At 42.6% G+C, this 27,392-nt stretch overlaps 1 long non-coding RNA gene across 1 annotated transcript; it reads right to left on the bottom strand.

Annotated features, from left to right (window-relative positions):
* Positions 1 to 7,391: 7,391 nt before the first annotated feature.
* LOC136631587 (uncharacterized) lies at positions 7,392 to 14,422 on the bottom strand. The gene is made up of 4 exons (XR_010793063.1): positions 14,364 to 14,422; positions 12,369 to 12,472; positions 9,787 to 9,866; positions 7,392 to 7,692 (listed from the first exon to the last, which is right to left on the bottom strand). It is a non-coding gene; the product is annotated as an uncharacterized lncRNA (long non-coding RNA).
* Positions 14,423 to 27,392: the final 12,970 nt, after the last annotated feature.

Genomic DNA, 27,392 nt, shown 5'->3' with positions numbered 1-27,392 from the left:
CGGAGGTCTTTTAATGATTGGAGAGTACTTCAGACCCACCTTTTCACAGCCAGGCTGTCCCTTCCCTCTGCAGTGAGTCTTTCCGTCTCGAAGGACCAAAAATGTAAGGAGAATTTATGTGTTTATCAAAGAGAAGATGATCCCAGATCTCGTGCAGAAGTCTGGACCCAGGAGAAATACATATCACACCAGCCTGTGCGGTATCAGATGATTTCTAATTTATTCAAAGGTGTATTTGGTTTATATACCATAAATGACATCACAGGAAAAGTATATACCTCCAAGGTTAATAATAATACATGATAGGCTGAAACTAAAATGTTTAACATAAGTTACGCCTTTTAAGGTGTTACTATAACATACAATGAGACCGTTATGAGTTCAGTGAAAAGGAATGAAGGTGGGGTGGGGGGGGGGGGTTCTGGGAGACTGTCTTATCTGCTGTCTGTCCCACCAGTACCATGCACGAATATAGAAAGGTTTCGTTTATCCCCTTCACCATTTCTGGACCCAGGTATATGTTAAGGAAATTGTAGATCAATGTATCAATTAATAGCTCTTTTATTGGATTATAGACTAGAAAGATTTAGCATGCTAGTATAAGTAGTGAAGTCTGGGGCAATTCCACCATATATGTAAGAAGGTACCCTCACCCTCATAGGCCTGAAACCGGAGACCTGATACCCTAGGAAACATACAGGACAGTCTTTGAGGCTTCAGATACCATCACATTAAGAGTTTGCAGCCTGCTTTAATAATTGATACATTGACAGACAGCTTGGCAGTTGAATCAGCAATTTTATTCCGTTCCAAGACCAGAAGTTCCTCATCTGGTCCAACTCCTTGCTCAATGCAGGATCACTAAATCATACCAGACAGATGTCTGTCCAGCCTCTGTTTGAAGACTTCCATTGAAGTAGAACTCACCACCTCCCGTGGTAACCTGTTCCACTCATTGATCACCCTGACTGTCGAATATCTAATTTGTGTCTCCTCCCTTTCACTTTCATCCCATTGCTTCTAGTCTTTCCTTGTGCAGATGAGAATATGGCTGATCCCTCTGCACTGTGACAGCACTTCAGATATTTGTAGACAGCTATTAAGTCTCCTCTCAGCCCTCTTTTTTGCAAGCTAAACATTCCCATATCTCCTAACTGCTCCTCATAGGACATGATTTGCAGACGGCTCACAATCTTGGTAACTCTTCTCTGAACTTGCTTCAGTTTGCCTATGTCTTTTTTTTAGAGTGGGGTGCTCAAAACTGGACAAAGTATTTCAGAACCAACGCAGGGTTCTTCTTCAGGCTTAAATCCTTGCCTTTAGTAACAACTGTTTTCCATCACTGAGCCCAAAGACACATTTTCCACCAGACCAAGCATTCTCATGTTATGTCCCAACCATTTATGTGTCACAATATCAAATGGTTTGGAAAAATCAGGACATACAGTACAATATCTAGTGTCTTACCATGATCCAGCTTAGAACTTACCTCCTCATAGAAGCTGATCAGATTGGTTTGACAGCAGCTTGTCGCTCTCACCTATTGAATGATATTGAACAACGCATCTCTACAGGGAGGTGTATGGCCATCTTCAAGCTTAAAGAGGTAAATTATTGATGGCGTTTTCTCGGGATGGGTTTAGTGCCAGGGACCCCCACCGGTCGATTGTTTTGTGGGTCAGTGAGCTCAAGTACCAAGCTGATTTCTGTTCCAACTGCACTGGCCTGGCTTGGTATTGCTAGCTAAGTTCTCAATTAAATGAATGGGCACTTGGCATGCAATACCAAGATGGGTTACTGCAGTGGGAACAGAGCTGTACACTTCTGCGGAAATCAGCTGAGTGCACCAGCCCAGAGAACAGCTGATCGGTGGGTCTGCCTCCCGCCTCTCTACTATTGATCACTCATCTTAAGAATAGGCCATCAACAATTGACAACTGAACAACCCCTTTAAGGGCAGTCCTCTTGAGACATTAATAGTATTTTTTAAAAGTAACTCCAACACAATATGCTTGATTCCATCATCGGAATCACTAACCAGGCAAAGAACAAGATTTTATTTCTCAACCATAGGAATACACAAATGGGTGTACATAGAGCAAAAGACAAAGGAGCTCCTCACCAGGTGCCACTACTCCCCCCTTCCCATTCGTGCAAGTGCATAAAAATACTGAATATATTTGTGCCTGCTCTGGCTATTCTGCTTCCCTTTTGCAAATGTTATATGCACTAGAGCTTTGAACACCTTCATAGCATCAATAGGAAAGAGTTTAACCAACCAATCACCTCCTTTTTTTCCTTCATGAGCCTCAATGCTGCAGCAGAAGTTCCTTATATATTATGTCTCCCCCCCCCCCCGACAAACACACCCACATACAAAATATTCATGGAAAGGAAAATAAATTAGGCTTTGAATATACGTTAACCTAGAATAATTCTATTGACTCTTACTGTGATCCCAAATATTGTATTTCCTGCCTTGGGTTCTATTCATACCATATTTGATCATATACAGTTGCAATCAAAATTATTCACCCCCAAATTACATTTCATTGCTAAATTTATGAACTCCCAGCTCTTTGCAAAAAAAAAACTAAAACTAACAAAAACTATTTAAGTATCTCAATGCAACTAATATAACAGGGGGCTTCTCCAAATTCAACACAAAATGACACTTTTAAAGAATCCTGCAGTCTCAGAATTGTTCAACCCCCTCATGAGAATTGTCTTTAGTACTAATTAGAGCTCTTTGCTGTTATGACCTGCTGTAACCGTGATGCATAGCCCGACAGCAGCTTCTGACAGCGTTCCTGAGGACTCTTACCCAATTTCTCATGGATAATGGCCTCCAGCTCACCAATATTCTTGGGTTTGAATGCTGCAATTGCCTTCTTCACATCCCGCAAAAGATTTTTTTCTACGGGGTTCAAGTCAGGCAACTGTGAAGACCCCTCCAGAAGCTTCCAGGACTTCTTCTGAAACCACGGCTTGGTGGAGTTTGAGGTATGTTTGGGATCATTGTCCTATTATAAAGGTCCAATGACATCCAAGCTTCAGCTTCCTCACAGAGGCATGATTTCTTCTAAGATGCCCTGGATACTTGATTGAATCCATCTTGCCCTCTACATACTGGAGGTTTCCAGAGCCAGAACAACACAAAGCAGCCCCAGAGTATCACCCAGCCACGGCCATACTTCACTGTAGCAGGGGGTTCTTTTTAGCATATGCTTTATTCTTCCCAACATACCGCTGATCCACAGGCCTGAAAAGTTTCACTTTTGTTTCATGTTCCACAGAACAGAATCCCAAAACTTCTGTTGCTTATTTATATGGCTTTAGGCATGAGCTGACTTTTCTTGTGCTTTGGGTCAGTAGAGCTGTACTCCTGTGCAAATTGAAACCGCAGTATCTGCTGCCACCAAATCTTGCTGCAGGTGTTTTGCAGTTATACAAGGGTTTTTGACCACCTACCTGTTTAGGAATCTGGTGTCAGCCGGTGATAGCTTCCTCTTTCTGTCACATTTAGGTAGTGTAGCCAGTGTGTCTTTAACTTTAAACTTGCAAACTATGCTTCCAACTGTATCTATAGGAACAGTCAGTGCCTTTGCTAACTTTTTATATAATTTTCCTTGTTTATGCAATGATGTCTTCACTTTCCGGGGAGAGGGGGTTGGAAACAGGTTGTACTAGATGGACATTGTCTTCTTTCAGCCTAACATACTATGTTAAGGCCCATTTAGACACAACAATAATCGCTCGAAAGATGTCTTTTGAGCGACTTTTCAGCAATAATTGTTGTGTCATTTAAGCACAAGGTGATTGCTCAAACGTTGAGCGATCACCTTGCGATCCCAGCACAGGATGCAGATGACAAGCAGGGAGCCACTTGTTCTCTGCATCCAGCTGTTCCCCACTGGGAGCCCCCGTCTGTCATACAGCCGAGCGCTCGGAGCGGAGGATGCAGAAGACAAGCGGGGTGGCCCTGCTTGTCTTCTGCATCCAGCTGTTTTCTGCATGTAGCGCCCGGCTGTTATCCAGCCGAACGCCCCGAGAAGGGTATGGAGAACGCAGCTAGACAGCTGTGTTCTTCATACCCAGCCTGTCAGCAGGGAGCGGGATACAGCTGAAACAATAGTATCAGCTGTATCCCGCTGTGAATCCCCGATAAGGCTCATTGTTGTCTTTCAGCATGCTGAAAGACAACGTTGAGCGACAGCTTAACGAAAACTGCATGAAGTCAGTGCAGTTAAACATAACGATTATCGCTCAAAAGGCGAATTTTGAGCGATAATTGTTGTGTCTAAATGGGCCTTTAACCATATTTCTAACATGCAGTCAAATGTCGTCCACAAACCTCTATCTAGTCCAGATAGATAATAAAGCCCTTGATTAGTTGCATCAGGTGTGCTTAAGACAACACCTAATTTGCAAATGTGTGCTCCCATGAGGGATTTTATTGAGGGAGGAAGGTGAATAATTCTAAAAGTGCAGTAGTCATGAAAAATTATATTTTGTGTTGTATTTGGAGAAACCACTTATGTTAGTTGTGTTGAGCTATTTAAATTGTTCATCCCCTGCTTTTTTGCAAACAGCTGAAAGTTTGTAAATTTGGCAAATAAACTTGCAATGGGATTGAACAATTTTCATTGCAATTATAGATGGCAAAATATGTTTAAAAATATCTAATCATACAGCATATAATACAGCATTTCTAAATTAAAGGTGGCCATTCACATTAGTTGAAGGGCTTCTGTCATCACTAACTGTAAACTAAGTTATGGGGCTCAAAGGTGAGGGCCGGTGGTCTGCTTATTATACTCAGTGTCCCCTGTTTCAGTGCTGGGCCCCTGAGAAATCAGCACACACACACACAGTGACCATATCAGAAGGCTGTGCGCATACGCTCTCCCATCTATCTCTTTAGGAGAGTGGGCGCACACAGCCTTGGGAAGAGTGTCACCATATATATGCGAACACTAATTTCTCAGAAACACAGTCCTGGAACAGGGACCCTGTGGCTATAAAAAGCATCTTACCTGATCCCCCGTCCCTTTATCTTTGAGGCCCATTATACAGTTCATGGGGCCAACAGTTGAAGACAGAGGCTCTTTAAGTGCATTTTGCATGGAGCAATTTGCTCCGGTAGCCAAGCGCCAAATCATTGGCACTTGTATACCAAGCCTTTACATAAGCTGATTCAAACCTTCTGCAGGACTAATCGTTTGTCCCACATAGAGAATCATTGCTGTCGGCACCACATCCCTTGTTGACATCATGAGGTTTGCAGCTGGCGATGATTTTGTTCAGCTGCATGAAAGTTGCGACCAGCTGCTGAACAAATGTTTGCTTATTAAATGGTGGATCAGGTACAGCTTTACATAGGTCAAAAGTCAGGCAAAAGGGTGTTCATGTGATCGTTCATGCCAGATTGTCAGCTCATGTACAAAGACGTATAGAAGGTGGTTGATCAGTCGTTAAATTTTCATCTAGTGAATGATTGTTTCACAGATGTAGCCATACGTTTGTAAGTCCGTGTTGGCTGCCACAGTTGTTCAAACTGGCCATACTAGTTCAATGACACTTGGCGACAGACTAATGAGCTTTTGTGCATGATTCTTCGAATCTTTTGCCTCACCCTTGGACAAAGATTTCCAGACAAGGTCTGTATGTCTAAGAAAGAGCTCTGTACTCCAACATACAATTGTAGATGTGAGGGTTTCATTAGACAGGCAATCCTAAGTCAGTAACATTTCATTCCACTCACATATTTGGACCCTTTTCAAACAATTGTTACTGGTAATCAAATATCATCACAAAGGATTAGCTGAATTGCACGAAGGAGAAGACATCGGTCACGTGTATGGCACCATATAATGCAGAGTTCTTACTTACATATATCAGATGGAACTCCTATTCTAGCACCCAGCTTACACCACAGTGCAGTCAACTATCTGACTAGATGAGTGTATGCGATTTGTCAGATGAAACAATTGTTGATTGTTAAATTTAACCTTATGAATGAGGATTTTGCTTGATATTGTCCATTTTCATCAACTTAAGTTTAATGTGTATGGGTACGAACATTGGGGAAGGCAATGGCAAACCACACGGCAAAAATGGTCTGCCAAGAAAATGTCATGACGTGACGTGGCCCTAGGAGTCAGTCATGACTCTGTGCTTGCACCAGGGGACTTTACTTTTACCTACCAACATACACCAAAAGTATATATGTCTTTATGGGATACATCTGGATACATTTTTTTTGGTACAGTACTAAAAACAATAAAATTATAAGTCAAGAGCAGAATCCAAGAATTATGCATATACACTACCACAGAATATGATTGGACCAACCCACATCCTCCTAAAAATAAAAGGCGCATCCTCCATAGAAAACAAAATAATGTATCATCTAGATCCTGACTGTATTTTTGTATCTTCAAAACCAGCATACAATGGCATCCATGTGTTTTTTCTAACTATATCGTTGGTCATAGGATTTGGCAACAACAAACTGAATAACTTTACTTCCATCGTTACGAGGAAACTTTATAAAAGTTCGACAAAAAGTACTCGGCGAAAACAACAGAAAAAGTAAAGCAATAAAAGTAAAAAGAAACTCATCACTGCGGAGATGGAGCAGCGCTGTACATTCTCTACTACACTTTTTTGAAGTCAGGAAACATAGGACAAAAGAAGAACAGATTTTATTTATTTATTTTTTAAATAATGGTCAAGGATTTAATTCATCTTGTTTCAATATCATTACAGAAAATGTTATGGTACAGAGTTCTTCAGTATTTTCTTTGCTTCTTTTTCTCCACATGAATGCTGGTACACTGTAATCTGTACAAGATCAGTTTTTGATTTTTTTTTCTGTACATTTCTTAAATGTATTGGTTAAAAAGGCTGTCAGCACTTAAGGAAGCAATTTTTTTTTCAAAGAAAAGGTATTCAGTTACTGCCCAATAGTACTGAGCGGAGTGATTGCCAGGACGTCTCTCCTCCTTGTTAAGAAGATGGGAGTCTGGATCCAGATGCAACCACTTGGCACATCAACACGTTATACAAGATAAAGAACAAGCAGAGCTCTCTTGTGAAGCGGTTATGAAGCATACTGATAAGGGAAACAGCAGTGTCATCTAAGCTAGTATAAAGTAAGCAGACAGCCTTGGTTAAGAGCTTAAGTATTTGTACTTTAAGGATGAGAGAAACACAACTTTTGCAGGCATCTACTGCTGTCTACTAAAAGCTACTGCTATTAGACCTAGCATTTTAACACACAAAGCAATTGCAATGAAGGAAAAGTTGCCTTGATATAATCAGAATAAGGTTTTATAAGAGTTTTTTTTTATAAGGTTTTTTTTTTGGGGGGGGGGGGGGGGAGATTTTTTTTTCAGTTTTTCTCCTCAAAGTCAGTTTTTGAAATTTAGTTCAAGATGTTGACTACACTGATCAACTTTATCCAAATCATAAAAACTAGCTGTGCCGTTGCATATTACAGGATACAGTCAATGATATGTGGACATGCATCAATGCTTCTCTCTTGCTTTTGTCATCATAGCCTTCCGATGACCATGACATCCACCACCTCTCCCTTGTGAAGTTCCACATACTGCTCTGTCTTTGGAGGTAGCATCAACAGTCCATTGGCACTGCGCATACTCATCAGGCGACTGCTCATCTGATTACCTGCGTGGAGAAGACATAGACGTTAGCACACTCCTCGTAAGACAAGATGACAATGGACATTTCCTATATGGGAGTTCTTGGTGTCTGGATCAGTCGACGTAATGTAAAGACTGGTTCATTAATCAGCTTACTCTACCTAGTGGCTAATGATTAACCTTCTAGTGTGATGGGTTATTCGTCTTTAGGGTCTGGAGGAAGTAGTTGACTATACTAATAGATCACAGACTGAACATGAGTCAACACTGTGACGTAGCAGCAAAAATGAAAAACACAATTCTGTGATGTATTAAGAGAAGCATAGAGTCTAGATCATATGAGGTAATTATCTCCCTCTACTCTTCCTTAGTCAGACCTCAGCTGGAATACTGTGTCCAGTTCTGGGCACCCCAATTTTTAAAAAAATAGACAAACTGGATTAAGTTCAGAGAAGAGCTACCAGGATAGTGAGCGGTCTGCAAACCATGTCCTGTTAGGTACGGTTAAAGCATCTGGGAATGTTTAGCTTGCAAAAGTGAAGGCTGAGAGGAGACTTAATAGCGGTCTACAAATATCTGATGGGTTGTCACAGTGCAGAGAGATCAGCCCTATTCTCATCTGCACAAGGAAAGACTAGAAGCAATGGGATGAAAGTGAAAGGGAGGAGACACAAATTAGATATTCGACAGTCAGGGTGATCAATGGGTGGAACAGGTTACCACGGGAGGTGGTGAGTTCTACTTCAATGGAAGTCTTCAAACAGAGGCTGGACAGACATCTGTCTGGTATGATTTAGTGATCCTGCATTGAGCAAGGAGTTGGACCGGATGACCATGGAGGTCCCTTCCAAATCCACGATTCTATGATATTTATGGGAACTATAAAAAGATTTTCCAAACCTGGCATCCATTTTTTTGGTCCTTAGGAACATAAAGTAAAAACTAAAACAATGTAAGGTACAATATACTGTGTATAATTCAAGTTGACTCCTCTGACTTTCTTGATGTAGGTAGTGGGACCCTTAGTGGTCATCTATTGTGGTGACGGGTTGAGTAATGTCTGTTTGGCAATCAAGGTCAGGTTTCCAGCTAAAGGATTTTCAGATCTCCTGATGATACAATATAGAATAGAGCCAGCGGATTTCCATTTCATCCCAATATATTTTTACACCATATTATGCACCACGCCTGTTCTTTTTGCAATGTTTTGCCACATCGACTGTTAACGCTTTACCATACAAGCAAGCTATAGGAACCTTTCCTAAAAATGGTTCTTGCCACCATTTGGTCAGTTTTTTTTTTACTTCTTCCATGACTGATATGATAAATTCTTTTTGCTTTATAGCGAGTCATCCACCAGCATATTTCCATTCAAATCCCTCTTCTTCCTTGCAGGGCTAATAGAAATCAACCTTTACAAGTCTAAAAGGAGCCTAAGGGTGGCTTCACCTGTGCCAACTATTGGCTGAAAAATCGTTCGAACTAGCAATTTTGACTGATAGTTTTTCTGTGCAATAACGCAGGATTCGATTGAGCGAGAAATTGCTCATTGATCATTTTGTTTTGGCTAAGTGTAACAAAGCAACTAGTGAGTTCTCATTGAACAACTGTTTGTTCACAGTAAACGGAGGTTGACAGCCGGAAGAGATCTCCAGCGCGCTTCGCCTCCATTAACTGAACGACTATCGCTCCTGTGTGAAAGTACAGAAGTCTTAGTTGTTGGAATGGCTTTCGAACGCTTACATACCCGAAAGTCATCCTGTGAAAAGCTACCCTAAGAAAAGAAAATGGTGGCTTCCATTACCGGTTATGCAGTTATTTTTTGTTAGAAGCTGTAGGGGTGGGCACCCCGCCATGGCACTTTCTGACTGTGTGATATCTGCTAGTTATATTATCAAGTTGATGGCAATGTTATTAAAATATCCAGTACAACCTAACTGATAGAAGTGTCCAGTTATATGTAGTCAATAGAGACCTGTACTTTGTGCCCAAGGCAGTGGCTCTTGGTGATGCCACGTAAGTATGCAGCGATGGTACTCTGGGCGAGGATCCAACTTTACATCACAAGATAACTGCAAGACAGAAAAGAAAATGTTCTCCTATATTCAGTCATATTCACCTATTTTTCTTGTTGTATTTCAATCATCTGTCCAACTTTAAATACCATCTACGAGAGTGAAGAGCGGCAGCTAGGAGCATCTGAAAAAACAGACACATCTATGTATTACACAGACATGCCACTGATAGCAATGGACAAGTGTAGAAGTTCCCCTTGCTGTCTTTTCCCTCATAGATTCCAGTGGTTTGCTTGGGGTCCAGCAGTTGGACAAACTGGGATTAGCTTATTTTTAATGAGGGTCCCTTCTAACAAAAAGGAATGGTCTAAAGAGGACTTTGTAAATATATAGCATTACTTATCTTGTACTGATCATGACTTACAGTCTGCATTATAATCAAGAGCTGTGCCCATAATTCTGCTGGTCCCCATTGCACTCCTATGATGCAGTGAAACTATTCAGTGCCTGATGTGAAAATCACATTTCCCAAATATGCCAATATATATCCAGACATACATCCAGTAATAAATCATAGGGTATTTTGGCAATGAAACCTGAAGAATTGGGAATGCAGCTCTGGAGAATAATACAGGATGTAACTCCGTACAAGTGGAGCTGGTGTTCTGCTTGCATACCAATTAAATTACTAGTTTCTTCAAGCACAAAAATAAGCCATGGTGAAATTGAGCATTACACACAGCCCATTAAAATGAGTAAGAGGTCTGTGTAATGCAGGGCAGGTCAAGTCCTCCAGATCAGGAGACATTCTTTCTAACTGCTCTCCACTCCTCAGGAGACAGGGACCCTCAATGCCCTCTTCTAATCTAATTTTGGATTCCTATGAGGCTTTTTCTTTCTGTCATTATACAAGAGCGCCACCTGCTGGCTAAAACCAGCACTGCAGTATGTGGTGTACCTAAGAGGCTCTGATGACGGAGCAGCTGACAATATACAGTAAAAATACCCTGTCGGACGTCTTCAGGCTTTAATCAGAATGTCGGAAGCTGTCAGACAGTTGATTGGAAAGGGTTAACTCATAATTCCCTAATAGGGTACACGAAAATGTTTTTTTTTTAAAAACAGTACAACCCCTTTAACATAACATCCTCCAATTGTTAGCAACATATTGTAGTAGTGAAATTGGGGAACACAAAGACCGTATAGTGTAAAGTTAGGGTGGTTTTATATCTGCAGCCATGGTTCCACTTTTGTGCTCTGTTCGGGGAGCAGGAAAGGGGAATCTCTGCAACCAAATGGCTCATTCTCTGGACAGCACCACAAGCACCAGACAGACCCCATTGATTATAATGAGGTCCGTCTGTTTTCCACTCGGCTGCCTAACTTTAGATGAAAGAAAAAGCTCTGCATGCAGCACTTTTTCTTCCAGTACTTTGAGCCGAATCTGCGACTGAACCTCCGACTCCGATGTGAAATCGGCCTTAATCACATACACATTTACCTGGAGTTTTTCCTTAAAGCGGTATTCCGGGCGATGGGACATTTTTTCCAGTTTTCACCCATCCAGTGAAAACTGATAGATCAGTGGGATCGTCCGATTGCTGTGCTTGGCTGTTTGCCCCTTTGAAATGAATGAAGCAGACAATAATAGTCGAGCACAGCACTCGGCTATTTCTGTCTGCCCCGTTGAAATGAATGGAGTGGCACTACTCCATTCATTTCAATAGGTCAGACATATAGGCAAACACAGCACAGCACTCGGCTATCTGCCTGCACCGTTGAGAGGAATCAGCCTGTTCTGTGTGACCAGCAGCTCTATTCCCTGCTTCCCTGCAGAAGCGAGACGATGTATGCTGAACTGTGAAATAAGCGGGACGCAGGTCCCCCAGTCTCAGGAACACTGAACACTGGGGGTCCCAGCAGTCATACCCCCACCGTTGAAACATCCCATCGTTGAAAATCCCTCTTAAAGTAAACCTTCAAAATTCTGTCCTTGTACCTAACGAAGTGGAGGGTAAATTACCTGCACTTGTTCTTCTATGCCACGCCTCCCAATCTGCCAGTTTCAGGCCGTGGCTCCACCTGTCCAAGATGGCTACAGCTATTTTCTAACTACCTAATGCACTGCTCTCTGATTGTCCATTGGCAAGTCAGCGAACAGGTATAATGCATCGTTAGTCTAAGACTACCAATACACTGTAGAGATTAGCTAGATTGAAGACTGAATCGGCCATCTTGAATGCCCGAAAAGAGGACCTGGAACTGCAAATTGGAAAGACGGCAGAGAAGAACAACTGCAGATAATATACACACCCACGTTCCTCCTCCGGCTCCATTGCAGAATTTTGTCCAGAAAACTGGAGGGTCACTTTAACATTTACTTATAAAACAAAAACAATATAAGTTTTCAAACAGCGGCAAAGTAATGGAAATTGAGCAGCTATTTTGTGTCTTCATATACAGAGACATTCATGTTGATGTAAAGTCCTATAACTGCTTTATATGGTAAATTCTCAAAATAAAGACCCTTTGTACGTGTATAGAGCCGCCTCACTAGACACTTGGACATGAAACACACACTGTTTTAGAGGTGTATAACATTTCCTAATAGGGGTGACTGCAATAAATAGCGATGGAACGGCAGATACGAATTCCGCTCTCCATATAACATGGGCGGTATAAATACCCTGGCTTTGATGATTGTAGGTCTTGGATCCAGGATTCCCTGCATCTTTCTTAGTGCTGGTACGACAAAAAGATTACAGGTAACTACTGCTGACACAGGGTTGCCTAGAGTGAATGGAAGACAAATACCATTAATCAGGAGAAGGCAGGTAGTAAACAACGTAAATTATGTGTAACACGTTCAGGCTTTTACTCCAGAATCCACATTTGATTTTGTAAGATGTAGAAATAGATTTTTCCCTTTAACCTTGTGAATGCACGGTAAGTTCTGATCAATAAGGCCTTTTTCGAGCTGGACCCCTTCAAGACCATAGCGCGACTAGTAAAACCAATGCTTTCCCTTGTATGGGTTAATTTATTAGGCATTACATATGTTGATTGAAAAAAACAATCAAAATACTAACGACCACCCGTCTGTCGGTGAGTTACATGCTCCGCCCCTGATCACATGACAGTGACCTCATCAACTAGTTACAGCGAGGTAATGAGGTGCCCCAAGGATGTCTAACCACCACCTAACTAGTTACACCGAGTTAGTGAGGTGCCCCAAGGATGTCTAACAACCACCTAACTAGTTACACCGAGGTAGTGAGGCGCCCCAAGGATGTCTAACAACCACCTGACCAGTTACACCAAGGTAGTGAGGTGCCCCAAGGATGTCTAACCACCACCTAACTAGTTACACCGAGGTAGTGAGGGGCCCCAAGGATGTCTAACCACCACCTAACTAGTTACACCGAGGTAGTGAGGCGCCCCAAGGATGTCTAACAACCAGCTAACTAGTTAGAGCGAGGTAGTGAGGCGCCCTAAGGATGTCTAACAACCACCTATCTAGTTACACCGAGGTAATGAGGTGCCCCAAGGATGTCTAACAACCACCTAACTAGTTACACCGAGGTAGTGAGGCGCCCCAAGTATGTCTAACAACCACCTAACTAGTTACATCCAGGTGGTGAGGCACCCCAAGGATGTCTAACAACCACCTAACTAGTTACATCCAGGTAGTGAGGCACCCCAAGGATGTCTAACAACCACCTAACTAGTTACACCAAGGTAGTGAGGCACCCCAAGGATGTCTAACCACCTAACTAGTTACATCCAGGTGGTGAGGCACCCCAAGGATGTCTAACAACCACCTAACTAGTTACACTGAGGAAACACCAACCTCCCAGTAACCATTATTAACCATCTCTGTTCCTCCGGTCATCACAGCCTCATCCTCCGGTTACCCCACAGCCGACAGTCTGCATACAGCGGTCAGTTATCTCGCAGCTGACAGATACCAAGCAGTAGTTACCTCAGAGCTGACAGTGGACAGTTACCTCAGAACAGTCTCCTGCAGCGCTCAGTTACCTCAGCGCAGCGCTCAGTCACCTCAGAGCTCAGTTACCTCAGCGCAGCGCTCAGTCACCTCAGAGCTCAGTCACCTCAGAGCAGCGCCCAGTCACCTCAGAGCTCAGCTACCTCAGCTCAGACATGACACCATTAATAAAACACAATTGTTAAGCAGACATACATTCCCCATCATCACCCTGACTCACCCTTTCTTTACAGCCTAGTAAGGGTTACCACTAACACATTTAAAACTGACCAATCTACCTTAGGGGGCGCTCACCCCAATGTAATTGCATATGGGTATGTGTATATACAAGCCCATATTATATATATATATATATATATATATATATATATATATACACACACACGTATTGGCTCTATCATGTGCATATATGTGGCAAAAATACAACATGCTGCGTTCTGTTTTGCGCTCATGTATTACACAATTCCGATACGCTAATTTGAGAGGAACTGCGTAAGGCAATGCGATTAATTGCCTGCGAGTTACCACCTTTCATACGGGCATACAGAACACACGTAATACATGGTAATCATATGGCGGCCTAATGGATGGACAATCTCAGACAACGGTCCCTCCTCTAAGTACCTCAGACCCACCAAGCCATAATACACAAAGGGGTGAAGCTGTGTCACTCACCTGTTTCAGCTTGAAGGTTTTTTTAAAATGATATCCTCCAGGTCCAACAAATCTGGTTCTCTTGGACAACGGCGCTTGGACAGTGTCTAGAAAACGAAGCAGAAATGGTAACAATTTCTACCATGATATTGCGGGAAAAGTACAGTTCATCCATCAAGTGTACCACTAGCTTCTTAAGAGCAACAGATCAAAGTATGAATAGCTTTTTTCCCCTAATTCAGCATAGAGCTGAAAAAAAATTCTAGAAAATTAAGCATTAGTTTATGATTCAGTTTAGTGATCGGGTTTACAAACTACTCAGCAATGTCTACTAAGTGGAAGGATAAAACCACTTCCACAGGCCGGTACTGGAATATAACATTGGCTAGGAGGACTTGTTTTTTTAGTTGTAAATGGGTATTTCCAGAACGGACCGACCACCTATCCACAGAACAGTTGATAAAGTCTGATCAGCAGCGCGAATCTCACCACTGGGACACCCACCGATCCCAAAAACGCCAATCCCGTGTCCCTCTCTGCAGCTCACTTCAAACCCCGCAGTGAGGAGCAGCTTGACTAGTGTGGCGGCTGAGCATGTACAATGCCAGTCCATTACATTCTGTGGTCCTGCTTAAGTGCTTGTCCTGAGCTTTCTCCGGCAGCCCGATTGAAAGGAATTGAGCAGAAGCAAACAGTCATCCGCACCTTCATTCATGCACCAGGAGAGGCAGATACGGCGACCCTGTTCTTGGCATCAGTGCTGGTTTCGGTGGCGAGACCCTCACCAATCAGACTTTCGGCACCTATTTTGTGGATAGGTGCCAAGACAATCCTGAGATTAGTGCTTTATAGCAACCCTCTGGTTTCAGGACCAAACTTCTACCCTGGACTGAAGGAGGGTATATTACTTGCAGTTGTTCTTCTCTGCCATCTATCCGATTCACGAATTCCAGGTCACATTTTTCAGGCGCCCAAGATGGCTGTTGCAGTTTTCTAACTATCTAATGTATACTGTGCACTGCTCTCTGATTGACCAGTGTTGCTCATGTGATCAGTGCTGGCCAATCAGAGAGCAGGTATAGCAGGTTATATCAGCCACCTTAGACAACCAAAAACAGTACCCAGAACCAATGGATCAGAGGGACGGCAGAGAACAACTGCAGGTTATATACCCCCTTCTCCCTCCGACCCGGTAACAGATCTTTGTGAAGTATTCTACTTCACTAGACTTTAATTGGCTTCCATTTAGCACTGCACTTTAATATTATACATGTATTACCGGTTACAGGACTGTTTTCTCTCTGGGTTTCTCTTGGCTTTGAGATGGTTCTATTCATGATCTGCAGGATTTCTTTTTATGCAACTAGAAATAAAACAAGAGCATTTGAGAGGGAAGATTAAATATGTAAGACGGGTCTCACAGATGCATAATTAGCCCAACAACATTTAGAGAATATACAATCTATACTCCTTTCCCTTACAGAATATATTAAATGAGTTTCCCCACCGATAACACACATGGTATACAAAAATAATACTCAATATACACAAGCAAGGAGAAGATCTGCCAAGGCTGGATACTACCGGCAAGGAGCGCCCGCTGCGGCTCGGCCCCCTCACTTGAGTGTTGCGTCAAACTTCTAAGTAGATTTCTTTCTGTAGCGCAGCAGCGGTTCAGAATAAAACAAGACACATGCCAAATGGGCATCTCTGTCCTGGGTTCATGCTGCCCGTGGGTTTGGGTGGCATGAACCTAGTGACAGCTTCCTTTTAAGGATTAAAGATTACATACCGTACTGATTTCTCATTTTTATACAGCTCTATGCACACACTTGCTTCGGAACGGAAGACATAAGCATCAATTACAGGAGATTGTAAAATTGTGTGTATATAATAGAATATGAGAAACATCTATTTACAGTGAGCCGCTGAACAGAAAGGTGACAACTGGCCTGAAAGCACATTTATAGTCATGTATCTACTAGTAAACCGTATCCTGTAGTGAAAATGTCAGCACTGACTCTGAGAAGAGACATTTACACAGAACTGAAGGGGTTAAATAAGCATAGACTATAGATGCGAGATGTGAGACAGGTAGGTGGGAGGCGGTAGGTGTGAGATGGGTAGACGAGAGACACCCATTAACAGACCCCAGCCGATCAACTATTGATATCCCGAGGAAAGATCTTCAATAGTATTTCCCTGGAAAACCCCTGTAAGTCCTCCTGCCCGCGGCCGGGTCGGAATCCGACTGCGAAATCTCACAGCGGAATCAGACCTGGTGACCCCCAGAGACTCTATACTCGCCTATCCGGATCCGCTACGAGTGTTTCGGCTGGGGCAGGGCGTAACGCGCCAGCGCTGGGCTCTAACACGGATTCCTGCGATACTACTGCGAAAGTGCTGACGGCCGGTCAGCTTCCATTGACTGCAATGGAAACTGTCTGTGCGTTTTTCTGCACTAAATAGAACCTGCTGCGACTCACCCCCGCAAACGGAAAATCACAGTTAATTTCCGCCAGTGGGCAGGGAAGAATCTTTTAACATTGCATGTCAATGGACGGACATTGCTGCGGATTTCGCGGCGGGCGTCTGACTGCGAATTCCGCAGCAAAAGTCCGTCCATGGGCATTGGGCCTAAGAGAATATTACTTTTTATAGACAAGGAAAGGGATACAGAAAGATAACGAGGCGCTGAACGCCCCTAGAGACACAGCTGGAAGCCAGACGCTGCCCTACTAAGTACTAATGCTCCATTCTAAATTAGTTCAAACAAAAGAAATTGCGCCGTAATCCTTGCGTGTAAATGCGCAGCCATCGTGCGCTATTAGTTTACTTTTCGTTTCAACCAGCATAATAATCATTGCTGTTTGCTTACTTCTCGCTGCGACTAACCCCCCCGCTCCGTGCTTCTCACAGAATGTGATGATCTGCCTGTCTAAACGTTCTGCACGAGCGCGAACAACCAGCGGTGACGTCACATGTTCGCGCAGATCGTTTAGCCGACAGTTGTTTCATGTAAATGGGGCATGAGGTTATATGTACACAGGCAAGTGTGATAACTCAGACCTATATCGCACTCGTAAACCGCAGATTTACAGGCTTCTGCAATGCGCTTCCCCTTTAAAAACGTGCGATTTGCATCGCTGAACGTGTTTGTCACTCATGAAAACAATTGCTCATGCCTTCAATAGTTAAAATGGAAAAACACATCAAACTCATGAGAACTGCATTTGCAGATGAGTGTAATGCAGTATTTTTGTCTCCTCTACAGAATACTGGGTGATCCTTGCAGACAAAATCACCCAAAAATAAGACAAACTGTGATTTTTCACTTTCACTGTATTGGTACGAGCAAAACATTGCTGGATGAGAGCGAATCCACTGAAAATAATTGGTTCTTTAAACACGCAGGTTCTGTGCGCGGCGCAACAACACAGAACCCCCGGATTATTACCGCTGGTGTAAATACAGCCTAAGGGCTTACTCAGACGACCGTATATTGGCCAGGTATTCACGCCCGGCCAATATACGGTGTCCCTCTCTGCAGGGGGAGGAGGCTGGAAGAGATGGGAGTAGTGCACTGAGCTCCCACGCCCTCTCCACCCCTCGGCACTATTTGCAAAGGGAGGGGCGAGGCAGGGCAGAGCTAGGTCTCGAAACTTAGCTCTGTCCCCGCCCCGCCCTCTCTCATGAATACCTATCCGATATACGGTCGTCTGAATAAGCCCTGAAGACGCTCGTCATGAAGGGGCTGAATACTTCTCAGACTGCAGGAGGTTTTAAAAGTGGCATTCTATCTTCAACTTGGAGAAACCACTTTTATATCAGTTGTGTAGATTTATTTAAATTGCTTTTATTTGATTGAGTTTTACAAACAGCCGTAAGTTCTTAAATCTGACAAGCCTAATTTGCAGGGGGGGGGGGGGGGGGATAATTTTGATTGTAACTTTAGTTATGCCCTATCCTATGAGTAACTTTATATTACTGGAATACCTCTTTAAGCACTTACAGAACTCCAGTGTTGTGACCTCATCGTAACCAAGACATCTGCCATAAGTGGTATGACATCACTCTCTCTGCCACCTGAACAACAGCACTGACTCTGAAGAGGTGGAGGCACATCTGAGACCAGAGGAAATGATACATCGCTTCTTCATCCAACAATACAGTAAGTAGATGGGAACTGGGTTATAGAGACTGCATGGAGGGGGAGGAGGTGCACTGTGCTGTAGCGTTACATGAAATGCAGTATCATATATAAAATATAGATTTATTAATATATTTTACTTGAACTCAAAACTACCAATTACCTGATAGTTTTATTCTTTATGGAAAATAGGCGTCATAATAGCAATCCTATATAGATAGTAAATGTACATGCTGTCTCATGACATAGAGGTATTTCCTTATAAATTGTTTATGTTGCCATAGTAACGTCAGGAGACGACCACCAATAGGATTGCTGGTCATCAAATTGAAAGTTGTCAGTTGTGTGCAGTCAGTTATTGGTGGGTGATGTTCTTCTCTCCATTCAGTACTAGTAGACATGTGATGGAGATCTATACTGGAAGCTCGAGTAGAAGATCTATAGTTGTCCTGTGTTTGGGGCTCATTCACACGGGCGTAAGGGCATTTCAGCCACAGAAATACGCAGCATTTTGTGTGACTGGAATGCACTGATGCCCGCTTATTTTGCCGGCTTTGGCATGTATTTGCCACATGTTTGCGCACACAAATGTTGAGTGGATTGATTTCAATAGGCTCTTGCGGTGCACAAATGACACCAGGAAAGGTCATGTTGCAGATTTTTCACGCGATCGCAGATTGCATGAAATTGAGATCAATGGGTTCTATTTACTGAGGATTATGCATGCAAAATTTGTGTGGATTTTATGTTGTGCGAATACGCCCAGGTGAACGAGCACTTATTCCCTATGGAGGGCATTTGCTGCCCGCAGGCTCCTCACTTGTAAGTCCTATTTTGGGTCTTTATCTCTGAGGATATAGAGGTCTTCTCTTGCTTTCTATGGTTACGTGTCAATGTGGCCTCTCGTATAGATATATCACAGCAATCACAGCCTATCAGTCACAAATATCAAATTATTTTGTTGATATAGAGCTGAAAGCAAGTGATGCCAAGAGAACATGACCGAAGCCAAAGGACAAGATGAGTTCATAATAGGGATCAATGGGAAGCCAGGTAAGTATAATAATGTGAAAAACACAGAAATACACAAATCATAAAAACACATTACATTAAAAAGATCCCCACATAATATAAGTCCCTGAAAGCATAATACAAAGCATATATTTATTATATAGCAGCCTGCTAGTATAAGCAGCAGCTAAATAGTTAAAATGAATTAGGGGACATATGTATTAAGTCTCCTAGACTGGGCAAGATATAGCACCCTGCTAGTATAAGCAGCAGCTAAATACTTCATCTGAATAAGGGGACACATGTATTAAGTATCCTAGCCTGGGCAAGATATACAACCCTGCTAGTATAAGCAGCAGCTAAATAGTTAAAATGAATAAGGGGACATATGTATTAAGTCTCCTAGACTGGGCAAGATATAGCACCCTGCTAGTATAAGCAGCAGCTAAATAGTTAAAATGAATAAGGGGACACATGTATTAAGTCTCCTAGCCTGGGCAAGATATAGCACCCTGCTAGCATAAGCAGCAGCTAAATAGTTAACGTGTTTAATATTATATGCTTGTATGTGCAATGTTTTTCTATGTACCCCCACACCTCGTTCTCATGAGGCACCCATGCGAGAGATCCGCAAATCAAGCCACCCATAGGGATGCATTAGCACTACAAAATAACTAAAACCATGTGGATGTCAATTTTTCCTGGCATGCAAATCGTACATGCAGGAAAAAAAAAATCACAGCATGCTCCATTTTTCTGTGGATCCAGCACTGACGGCTTCCATTGAAGCTGACACTGTGGATGTGCAGCAGATCCGCGGGAAAACAGGAGATTTAAATGTTAAAAAAAAAGCACAGCGCACCCGCAGTGCAGAAGAAAGAAGATCTGGCCGTGGACAGAAAAGACCCACACTGGCTTCGGACAAGTAAGAAAATGTTTTTTAGGCCTCATGGCTTTGGGCACGGGTGGAAACCACTGCGGGATTCCACACTTTGAAACCGTGCGTGTCCGTGGACATGAGGCATTATCACATACATGTCTGCTAGTAGTTTCATTCTTTTTGTGTCTTTGAAATCACACGTCTGAATAGTAGCACGTCTGTAACCTACACCTTAAGGCGTAAACATATGTTAATCATTAGCATTACAACCTGTTTTGAATACTCATTTGTTCTGCTTGTATATACTGTCTGCATGTATATAATGGTGTATATATATTCTGCAATGTCCACATATGTAATTTATATTCATGTTGGTAATATCATATGCAATGTACATAACATATTCTTGTATATAGTGTTTGTGTATGTATTATTAATATTGCAATGTCTGTACATATTATAAATGTCCACATGTTTTAGATATATTTATACACAATCTACACATAACGTGCACACAGTGTTTATACGTATAATATTTGTACTTTACTTTTTGGTGTTATGCCTGTTTATTTTTATATAAAGTTTGGATATACTGATGTCCATGTATATAATATATAACAAAAGTATCTCTCCCATGGGTTAGGCTGCCTTCACATCTGAAGACTGTGAGTATATATAAGTGTAACTGTATCTATACATGCATATACATCCGTGTACTATTAATTCTGTAATATATATGTGATATGTTTCTATATCCTGGTAATGTTTCCGTGCATTAGCACATCAATATCTGTATATATGATTGATGCCCACGCATGTATTTATGTTATATCCTTAGGGAGCCAGAAGACTGTGAGTATATAAAAGTGTATATGTACCTATATATGCATATACATCTGTGTACTATTATTTCTGTCATATAATATATGTATAGAGTATAATGGTAACAAAAGCATCTCTCCCATGAGTTAGGCTGCCTTCACATCTGAAGACTGTGAGTATCTATATATGCATACACATCCATGTACTAATAATTCTGTAATACATATGTGATATGTTTCTATATCCTGTTAATGTTTCTGTGTATTGCATTAGCACATCAATATCTGTATATATGATTGGTGCCCACAAATGTATTCATGTTATATATTTAATGTATATATTGTTTGCATTGGTAATGTGTATATTTATGCCTGTATGGATATTATATGAATATGTGTATATGTGATGCTCTTCAATGTAATTAATGTTATGTTAATGTCATTGTATATATGTACACAGTATATATAATAAAGTATAATGTATTGTTAATTGCTTGAGATAATAGTAGTATCTTCAGTATAAGCTTCTTATTGTATCCTGTTAATGTTTATGTGACTGTATTATGTGATAAGTTCTGACCCTGATGTGACTGACCGTACAGAAGAAGCAGAATACAGGACAAGCTGCAATGGACAAAGCCTTCCAATTACACTCAGTATTGTCACTAAATAAGCAGAGCAGGATGTAAATGACATTTCTCTTCCCATCAGGCCCTCCAGGGCCCCTATACTGACACTGTATATGTAGAACAGGAGATCTCCAGTGTAATTGGTCGGCTTTATAGGGATTCTCTGGTTATATGTAAGTAGCATTTATATAGCAGATACATAACTGATCACTACATGCGCTCTGACCTTCTTATATCATCACTGTGACCCTACAGAATCCTGAGCGCTGATCTCTGGTTCTGCCCTGCAGGGGGCGCACAGTGTAAAGATGCTCCTGATCGTAGATGAGGATAACAGGTTAGAGCTCTAGTGACGGGTTATCTAGCAGCTAGTTATATATTCCCGGGGAATGCTTTACCATAGCAGTGTGATACTTTACCTGTATAGTCACTCACATCAGTATTATCTGTCCATGTGTTATTATATAAGGTAGCATACAGCAAGGCTCCTGCTGGAATGAAGCACATAATGTAGAATAAAAGCCACCTAGAAGTGTATAGATACAATGTGTGCAGTGTAACAACTGCAAACTAGATCAGTTATTAGAAGGTTCTGCATCATATTGATGCATATAGAGGACAATGTGATTCTGTGCTCTGACAGAGGATGACATGAGCCACATGGAGAAGTGACACATGCCACATCTGAGTATCTCCTCTTCTACAAATCTAGTCTTAGTGTAGGGACCCATCTGAATGAGGTCGCCGTGACGGGGCAGATGGGCTCGCACAATTGGAATAAAATGTGCGCCAAGAACCTCACATTTATACCTCTAGTTAGTAATATGTAAACTGTGTGGGAAAGAGTTTATCATTGGGATCTCTGCTCATATCAGTAGTATTAACTCAAATGGAAACTTTGCCAGGAAATCCCAGCAGCTCACGATAGGTAGACGAGAGCGCGAGATAGATAGATAGATAGATAGAGAGCAATAGATAGAATCATATATAGGCTATAGATTTAGTAATAAACATACAGCCAGTCTGCTCCTTGTAATATATGTAATGACGGTACACGTGATCCAAGATCATCCTACACAACCCAAGTGCAGACACGCTCCAATAATGCCAAGTGTTGGTTCACACTTCTGTTTACAATAGAAAACCGTGACACAAGAGCTCGACTATCTCTAGCCGTCCCATTGACGTGAATGCGACAATGCTGCAGTACTCAGTAGGGCTGCCAGGAATAGTACGATGCTCTGAGTAATGCTGCCTTATTACGATATCCATCAAAAAATGGTTCAAATGAGCGAAAGTGAAGATAATTGTTGGGTTTAAACAAAAGCCAATAACAGAATGAGATTCAGCAGGACTAACAGTCATTGTGAGCTCGTTCACTTATCATTGTGTTTAATCATCCCGCTCAGTTCCAGCGCAGATCCAACATGAAATGTCTGCAAGAGCCAAGCAGAACCCATATTATAGTCAATGGGGTTCATTCGGTCATTGAACCATTTGTCCAGAGGATTCCCTTTTTCAGCTTGCATAAACAGAGAAGGAAAATGGAATCCCCAATGCAAATGTGACTGTAGACTAAGAAGATGAATGCCGCCCTCAAATATGACCCCTGTTTATTAATCTGTCAGTGAGGAATCTCAGCCTCAGGTGAAGCTTCTGTCCAGCCTTGGACCATTCTCAAACTTCGAGAAGTAAATCTACATAAAGTGAATGTAGACCCCGCTGGGATCACACAAGTTTAGGCAAACATATACCTTCTCTTTTAGGGTTCTTCATGTGATTACATACAATAGTTTGACCATGGAGATTTACTATAAGTAGAGCGAATACAAATCATGTCCTGCCCGGTTTTTGTTTCCTTGCAGGTAACAGTGTGAAATGATAACGGTCTGCTCCTTATCTAACCAGTGAAATAATTTGGCCGTGATCCGACCGACGGTAGAATGAGGTTGTCCAGAAAAGTTCTGCATTCCCTTGCCAGCACCGTGACCAGAGCCCTCAGTGACAAGAACAGTATCGCAATGAGTGGAACCGACTCTTCAGCGCCCCCATACACACATCCTGAATAACTGTGCCCCCCCCCCCCCGTCTGTATATTCTGTACATAACATTCTAAAGACCTGAGACAATGTATTTGATATCTCATTACATGACTTGTCATTCATTTCTTCTATCAGTCCTGCTTTGTTGTTGGGTTCTTCTCTCTTGTGTGGAAGGATTCATATTTGTGTCCAGTATATAGGCCTTCATTGTAAATTCACAAATGAAGTACACTCTATACACAACCGCTCCTCTTTAGTATTGCAGGATGATGTAACTAATGCATTCCATGCATCAGAATGTGCGCTATAACCATTAACCCCATACCACTGCAGGGCATATAGTTACATCCTGGAGGTTCAAGGTGTGTAATGGAGGGTGATCACGGGTCGATCCCGCTCTATACCATGCAGGTGTCAGCTATTTTTTACAGCCGATACCCGCCCACAATAGCCTTGAGAAGCAGTGCTGCTCATCGGGGTTTGTTAACCCTTCAAACGCTGCCATCAATTCTGACGTCCAATGCTATTATACACAGGCTGGACCGCACTGTCTACTGCCACAGTGTGTAACAAACAATGACTATTTCCCCATGCGTACCTTTCCGGTGGTAGGTCCTGGAAGTAGGTTAGGCCTACTAGTTCAAAGCAATCTTCAAGCACCCCTACATCGCCATCGCGTTAAAGCCGAACTATCTGAGTCTCACTTGGATTTGGACTTGAATGAGGAACAGGTCTCTAAACTCTCCTCTCTGGTTGGTAGCCTAATACTTGCAGTGAAAGTGAACCTTCACCTGAAGGGTCTAACACCTACTTCATCTGAGAAAACCTTTACCTTCAGACGCCCAAAGGTCTTCCCTTCCCATACAGAATTTGAGGACCTTTTAGCTAGGGAATGAAACCTTCCCAGCAAACACTTCACCAAACAAAAGCATTTAGATATCTTGTATCATTTCGTCTTTACCAGTAGTGCCTATGGCTGATGCCTCGTTCTTTAGGGAGGCAGGAGCCAAAAATTTTGAATCCCTAGCCAAAGTTTCCTTTGGGGCAGAGGGTTCGGCACTACAACCTGTTTTTGTCTTTACCTGGTTCGATAGGGCCACCAGCGAATCTGCCAAGCAACTACATTGCAGCAGTCTTTTGTCTCTTCGCCAGAAGAATTAGACATTGTGCAGGAGATAGGCTAGGCAGGAAAATTTATCTGCGAAGCGGATACAGCAAGATTATTGGCCCGCACCGCAGCAGTGTCGGGAACCTCCCTCTGGACTTTATGGCTCAAGTTCTGGGCCGCAGATTGAATTGCTTAGGCTTGAATCTTTTAACTTTAAAGTTAGATTTAAACTAGGCCAAATAAATGATTTGCCTCAGAGGTTGAAAAAAATCCTCCTGTGGTGGAGTATGAGTCTCACAAATAATCGGGAGAGGTTGATAGCAGGAGATGCAGAGTCTATGCATAGATTTCCTTATCGTGTCGGGACCACTAGATGACAGACTGGACATCTACAACACAAAGGCTAAAATTGGTGCCATATATCCTCCTACCTGAAATCCAAGGTAGAGTAGAGAAACACCAGGGCTGCTTAGCACACTAACCCAAACAGTGAAAAAATATCAAGATCAGATTTTTTTTCAAATTTAATTTTTTATTGAACATTTTGAAGCTGTAGAATTAAAGATGCTTAACGCTTTCCAACCCACTGTCTGACATCTGAAGACATTCTGATTGAAGCCTGTACAGCTTCGATGTCAGAAGATGTCCGGCAGGGTATTCTTACTGTATATTACTGGCTGCTCTGTTGTCGGGGGGCCTCTCCAGCATGTCACACATCGCAGTACTGGCTCTAGCCAGCAGATGGCGCCATTGTAAAATCTTAGACAAAAGTAATAATGTAAACTGTGTGGCGTGTCCGAAGACAAGGGTAATTACAGAGGCTGCTGGGGATGGGCACATGGGGCATTTAAACATGAGGTATCCCTCCTCCTCCCATGCTTTTTTGGGGGGTATTTCTTGACCTCAGCGGCAGGGATGGGGTGTAGAAAGTGGTGGTCTGTGAGGCTTTGTAATCTTGGTGAGGTGCGGCGGTCTCACACAGAAGGCGCTGAACAAGCTGCTCCTGGAACTGCAGGAAGGTGAGAGTTGCCAGGGCTTCTTGTAAATTACGTATTACTGGTAGCGGTCTGAATAACGCCAGGCTCACACGGCTGTATGTAGAATCCGCTTGTGAAGGCCCGCAGCGGATCCCAGCTGTGTGCCTGGCTGTGGCGCTACATATGGCCGTGTAATGTACTGCGCATAACTGCATACTTACACAGGCAGCCATGTGTAATACACCATTTTTTGTTTGTATTTCCTGCGCTGTCGCTTAGGAATGACACGGGTACCCGCAGCCCGTACATAATATAACTGCGTATGAGTTGTGGGTTTATACGTGACCATGGAGCACAATGGACTCTATGTCACGGATATCCGTGATAAAATAGAACATGCAGCGTTCTGTTTTCTGCGAGTGGATTACGTAATTCCGACCCTCTAGTCTGTGGAGAATTGCGTAATCCATTGATTTGATTCATCCGCGTATTACCGCAAATCAGACGCATGTGGAGTCGGAAATTTCTATCCAGTCGTATAAGACTGGCCTGAGGTAGATCGCTTCCTTTTTTATCAGGTGACCGGGGACCGCTCAACGAGGCCCCTGGTCACTGCTCCAGGCTCTCGATGACCTTTGATTGCCGGGAGCAAGGAGATTTTAAATTTCCCGGGCTCCCTGGCTCTAGCGAATGTGTCTGGCATTTTGCTGGCGGTCGCATGCGCAGAAGCCAGGAAGGTCCATGGAGAAGGATTACGTTGGGGTTCAAATATGCGGGCCTCCGGTAAAAAGTTTCATTTTCTCTCACCGATCGCATTGGTGAGGGAAGATGAAACTTCAACTTTTTAAAATATTTTTATGTGATCGCCATTATCCATTGACCAGGGACCATTTACTGCAGCCCCCCCCCGTGACATCTCCAAGCTCTCAGCTACCTTCGGTAGCCAGGAACAGGAAGCTTTTTCATTTTCTGGGCAATCCTCGACTTTTGCACATGTGTCTGCTATTTTGCTGATGGGCGCATGTTCCGAAGCTGGGGTAAGGTCCGCAGATAAAGATCCTATTGTGGGACAAACCAGGGGACTTTAGTTATGCAATTTCATCTCCCCTCATGGATACGATTAGAGATGAGCGAGCACCAAAATGCTCGGGTGCTCGTTACTCAAACCGAGCTTTTTGTAACGCTCAAGAGCTCGTTTCGAGTAACGAACACCATTGAAGTCAATGAGAGACCCGAGCATTTTTCAGGGTGATCGATGCTCAGTAGCTGCCTGACTTGATTTCAATGGAGCCGCGGTTGCTGCCGGCGGCTCCATTGAAAACAATAGTCTACCGGCACCCCTGAAATGTTTTTCAGGGATGGGCTTTACATATAAGCCCTTCCCTGAAAAACAAAAATATTAGTGTAAAAAAAAAAAAAATTTACCTCTCTG

The sequence above is a fragment of the Eleutherodactylus coqui genome, chromosome 6 (assembly GCF_035609145.1).
Source record: "Eleutherodactylus coqui strain aEleCoq1 chromosome 6, aEleCoq1.hap1, whole genome shotgun sequence".
NCBI classification, from domain to species: Eukaryota; Metazoa; Chordata; class Amphibia; order Anura; family Eleutherodactylidae; genus Eleutherodactylus; species Eleutherodactylus coqui.
This window is presented reverse-complemented; position numbering and strand designations above follow the sequence as displayed.